Raw genomic sequence first — 6,000 nt, forward strand, 5'->3', positions numbered from 1 at the left:
ACGGCAGTGTAGGTACTGAAAAAATCTTAAAAGAAGGATCTTTCGAAATTTTCTTATAATTCCTTCTCTGATTTTTCGAAGGAATATTATAAAGAATATTTCAAAACATTCTGAAATAATACTTGGACACGCAGAAAAAACTACGTTAAAAACAAACATATTCTAGGTAAATCCAAACAATAATTCAGTTTGTTCTGGCATCAAAAATAAATATGTTTGGATCAAACATATTGTTGCATTTGATGCGAACGAAAACTCAACCAGCTAAATGTTTGAAGCAAACATGGATATTATTGTTTTGGTTCGACCACTCATAATATTTTCTTATCGATTCTACCAATTTTCATATTCTGGTAGCATTTGACTACCAGATTTCACAATTCCAATCGTTCATATTTCATTTACTTACCTTTCTGTACCTGAGAACATCCTTATCAATTTGGAAGCAAGAAAAAACATATGGTTCCACTCTTGCTCATGCTCCTCTGTTGACTTCCAACCGGATCCGATCCGAACTCGAGTTTTTGTTTACTTTTGCAAGAGCGAGCGAGGGGCTGTCCACTAGTGTTTGTATAAAACAAACAAAGATTTTATTTGGTTTTAAAAATAAATATGTTTGATTCAAACATTTTACCATTTTGGAAGTAAACATGTATATTTTTGAAGCAAATGGATGAAATTTGTATCCGTGGAGTACTGCCCAAAGAAATTTTAGCAGAAATTTAAGAATATCGGAAATTCCTACAGAATTTAATTTGGAAAATTCTTCGAAAACACCTATGGAAAATCCTTCGAGTATTACATCAGGAATACCTACGGAAATTGTTTTAGGAATACCTTCAGAAATTGTTTTAGGGGGAATCCTTTAGAAATTTATCCAGGAAATCATTGGAAAGCCCATATTACTTTCGGAAATACCTTGCGAAAATTCTTTGAAAATTCCTTTAGATATTCCCTCGTAAATGCTTCTAGAGATTCCTTCGATAATTTCTTTGCAAATCATTTAAAAAAAAAATTCCGCAATTATTTTAGGAATTCCTTAGAATTAGGACTTTGTAAATTCCATTGAAGTTCCTTCGCAAACCTCTTCAGAAAATCCTTTTAAAATACCTACGGAAATTGTTTCAGGAAAACCTTCCAAAACTTCTTTAGAAGAATTCCTTTTTTTTTAATTTCTTTATGAATTCCTTTGAAATACCTTTTTCTAGGAAAATCAGTTTTTTTTTCAGAGCAATTTTGGCGTATATAGGGTTTCTTACCCCATTCCCGGCCTAACATGCGTACGACTACATTCATTCATTTATTTAGTCTACATCTAAACAGATAACACTGAATCAACAATTTGACGCCACAATACACGGTTCGAGGCCGCATCTCTCCATCCTTGGATACGCCCCACGCTCGCCAAGTCGTTCTGCACCTGGTCTGCCCATCTCGCTCGCTGCGCTCCACGCCTTCTCGTACCTGCCGGATCGGAAGCGAACACCATCTTTGCAGGGTTGCTGTCCGGCATTCTTGCAACGTGTCCTGCCCATCGTACCCTTCCGGCTTTAGCTACCTTCTGGATACTGGGTTCGCCGTAGAGCTGGGCGAGCTCATGGTTCATTCTTCGCCGCCACACACCGTCTTCTTTGCACACCGCCAAAGATGGTCCTAAGCACCCGTCTCTCGAACACTCCGAGTGCTTGCAAGTCCTCCTCGAGCATTGTCCATGTTTCATGTCCGTAGAGGACTACCGGTCTTATTAACGTCTTGTACATGACACATTTGGTGCGGTGGCGAATCTTTTCGACCGCAGTTTCTTCTGGAGCCCGTAGTAGGCCCGACTTCCACAGATGATGCGCCTTCGTATTTCACGACTAACGTTGTTGTCAGCCGTTAGCAAGGATCCGAGGTAGACGAATTCCTCGACCACCTCGAAGGTATCCCCGTCTATCGTAACACTGCTTCCCAGGCGGACCCTGTCGCGCTCGGTTCCACCCACAAGCATGTACTTTGTCTTCGATGCATTCACCACCAGTCCAACTTTTGTTGCTTCACGTTTCAGGCGGGTGTACAGTTCTGCCACCTTTGCAAATGTTCGGCCGACAATGTCCATGTCATCCGCGAAGCAAATAAATTGACTGGATCTGTTGAAAATCGTACCCCGGCTGTTACACCCGGCTCTCCGCATGACACCTTCTAGCGCAATGTTGAACAACAGGCACGAAAGTCCATCACCTTGTCTTAGTCCCCGGCGCGATTCGAACGAACTGGAGTGTTCGCCCGAGATCTTCACACAGTTTTGCACACCATCCACCGTTGCTTTGATCAGTCTGGTAAGCTTCCCAGGGAAGCTGTTCTCGTCCATAATTTTCCATAGCTCTACGCGGTCTATACTGTCGTATGCCGCCTTGAAATCAACGAACAGATGGTGCGTTGGGACCTGGTATTCACGGCGATTTTGAAGGATTTGCCGTACAGTAAAGATCTGGTCCGTTGTCGAGCGGCCGGCAACGAAGCCGGCTTGATAACTTCCCACGAACTCGTTCACCTAATGGTGACAGACGACGGAAGATGATCTGGGATATCACTTTGTAGGCGGCATTAAGGATGGTGATCGCTCGAAAGTTCTCACACTCCAGTTTGTCGCCTTTCTTGTAGATGGGGCATATAACCCCTTCCTTCCACTCCTCCGGTAGCTGTTCGGTTTCCCAGATTCTGACTATCAGTTTGTGCAGGCAAGTGGCCAGCTTTTCCGGGCCCATCTTGATGAGCTCAGCTCCGATACCATCCTTACCAGCTGCTTTATTGGTCTTTAGCTGTTGAATGGCATCCTTAACTTCCCTCAAGGTGGGGGCTGGTTGGCTTCCATCGTCCGCTGAACTGACGTAGTCATCTCCTCCGCTGCCTTGACTTTCAGTGCCTGTACTCTCAGCGCCATTCAGATGTTCCTCGTAGTGCTGCTTCCACCTTTCGATCACCACACGTTCGTCCGTCAAGATGCTCCCATCCTTATCCCGGCACATTTTGGCTCGCGGCACGAAGCCTTTGCGGGATGCGTTGAGCTTCTGATAGAACTTGCGTGTATCTTGAGAACGGCACAGCTGTTCCATCTCCTCGCACTCCGCTTCTTCCAGGCGGCGTTTCTTCTCCTGAAAAAGGCGGGTCTGCTGTCTCCGCTTCCGTCTATAACGTTCCACGTTCTGCCGGGTACCTTGCTGCAGCGCGACCGCCCGCGCTGCGTCCTTCTCCTCCAGAATCTGTCTGCACTCTTCGTCGAACCAATCGTTCCGTCGACTTCGACCCATATACCCAACGTTGTTCTCCGCTGCGTCGTTAATGGCTGCTTTAACTGTATTCCAGCAGTCCTCAAGAGGGGCCCCACCGAGCTCACCCTCTTCCGGCAACGCTGCCTCGAGATGCTGCGCGTATGCAGTGGCGACATCAGGTTGCTTCAGTCGCTCTAGGTCGTACCGCGGCGGTCGTCGGTACCGAACATTGTTGATGACGGATAGTTTTGGGCGCAGTTTAACCATCACCAGATAGTGGTCAGAGTCGATGTTAGCGCCACGATATGTCCTGACGTCGATAATGTCGGAGAAGTGCCGTCCATCAATCAGAACGTGGTCGATTTGTGATTCTGTCTGCAGTGGTGATCTCCAGGTGTACCGATACGGGAGGCTGTGTTGGAAGTAGGTGCTGCGAATGGCCATATTCTTGGAGGCGGCGAAATCAATTAGTCGTAGGCCGTTTTCGTTCGTCAGCCGGTGTGCGCTGAACTTCCCAATAGTCGGTCTAAACTCCTCCTCTTGGCCAACCTGAGCGTTCAAATCTCCTATGACTACATTATTTAATTAATATTTATGACAGGAAGCAACTAAATTTTGTGGGCGTTGTAATACTGCAATGGGGCTCTTATACTTACTTGATACTTGATGGGCTACAGCTCTTCGATGAACCTACGCCGAATGGAGTATCCTTCTCCACTGGACTCGATTCTGGGCCAATCGCTTCCAGTCGCCCTGAACATTGTGTCCTCTTTTACTGCAAAAAGCCATCGTGTACGCGGCCTTCCACGAAGCCTGCGGCCTCTTCCGGGTTCTCTACTAAATATTATCTTCGCTTGACGTTCTTCCGGCATACGAACATCGTGATCAGCCCACTGTAGTCTGCCTTGTTGTATAAGCTTAATAATATCCAGCCCTTTATACACCTGGTACAATTCGTGATTCAAGCGACGCCGCTTGATACCGTTCTCCTGTTTACCGCCGAGTATTGTCCGCAGCACCTTACGCTCAAACACTCCGAAAGCTCCCCGATCAGTCTCCTTTAACGTCCATGTTTCATGGCCGTATAAAGCCACCGGAAGAGTCAGAGTAGTATACAGTGCGAGTTTTGTCTTCGTTTGCAAACTACGGGACCTAGCTGGTTAAGAAGTTCGTAATAAGCCCTTTTTTGACTCGGGGCTCACTTCTGCCAAAAAATTGCTATTCTTGCTAAACATCGTTTAAAAAGGCTTTTATTTGATTCAATTTAAATTTTAGTCACAGCGATTGCTTTTCCGGCATACTTGAATTCAATTCCTGGCATAAGCGATTTTCTCTAAATCTCTCAACATCTTAATCTTCCATTTTCTCTCGGGACAGTAGAAAATGCGACGTAAACAAAAATATGCACGTTCGACGACAACGTGATGCCAGATGGTATAATTCGTAATATTTTTTATTTGGTTGAGAAGATATATTCACTCATCAAAATTCCTTCCAAAGACTTAAAAATAATATTTTTTCACTTTTTCAAATCGACTATAATAGTATTTTAAATAACGTGATAGCGTCAACATATTAGACAGTTTTCCTATTAACGATGTGGGAATTTTTTTCATACTAAAAAAGGCTCCTGGCCTTTTGGCAGCACGGCTAGAAGTTCTTGGGCCGAGGTGATTTTTTATTCGGTTTGAGGATACATTTTTAAATGTATTGTAATATGTTTGTATAAATTCTAATGGAACGAACAAATAGGAAGCACCCAGTCAACAGAAAATCGTATATGATGTCACATAAGATGCTAAAGTGGAGGCCATATAGATACTCTTCCATTCAATATGTACGTACACGGACATTTGCGAATACCCATTTAAAGGGTTTCATATACCCATTTTTTGCATCAATACTGATATGTCAAATATTGGGTAATTTTTTTTCACCTCGAATAGTGTACTTTCACCCCATTATACAGAATGTCTTCTGGTAATAAATAATGGGTAAATCGTACCCTTCCAAAAGTTGAAAAATAAAGGCAGCCATTTTGCCTGTTTTCTGCGGCAGAATTAAATTCTACAAAAAAACTAATTTAAAATACAATTACGGAACAATTACAACGCTGGACTTTCAGGACAAGGTAAGTGGTTCTTATTGGCAACTGGAATAGTTGAAGAAAAGAGCACATATGTTTCCATTACAGAAACTCAGTATGGATGAAGCAAAAAGTGGCCGATCGGGACACTTCACCTTCTGCAAGTGAAGGTCCACCAAGGAGATACACAATTTAACACGGGAAATCGACAATCAATCTTATATTTATATAAAATAAACATTGATGTTCCGACAAACCTTGGTGTTTGGTATTTTCTTCAAATTATCTCCAAGATATTGCAATGAATTGAAAATCCAAAAAAATTCATTTGGAAAAATGGGTAAATTTCATACATTTTCAATAGCAAAACAGGGGATCAAATTTACCCATTTTCTGAAGTTCAATGGGAGTACCCATTAATGGGTAAATGCGATTTACCCATTAAATGAGTTATGCCGCTTTTGTTTGAAATGGGTACGAAAGTACCCAATAATGGGTAAATGAAAGCTTCCGTGTATATCGCCTCCACTTTTGCATCTTATGTTGCATCATACATAATTTTGTTTTGGCTGGGGATTGAAGTGCGTGAGTTTTAAATTATTGTGTGGTGATTAACAGCTTCAAGCAATGCAATGATTGTATCGCGCACAGTGGCGATTTTCA

At 43.1% G+C, this 6,000-nt stretch overlaps 1 pseudogene; it reads left to right on the forward strand.

Annotated features, from left to right (window-relative positions):
• Positions 1-5,533, forward strand: part of LOC134209928 (uncharacterized) — a 50,702-nt pseudogene extending 45,169 nt beyond the window's left edge.
• The last annotated feature ends 467 nt before the right edge of the window (positions 5,534-6,000 follow it).

Source organism: Armigeres subalbatus, chromosome 2 (assembly GCF_024139115.2).
Source record: "Armigeres subalbatus isolate Guangzhou_Male chromosome 2, GZ_Asu_2, whole genome shotgun sequence".
NCBI classification, from domain to species: Eukaryota; Metazoa; Arthropoda; class Insecta; order Diptera; family Culicidae; genus Armigeres; species Armigeres subalbatus.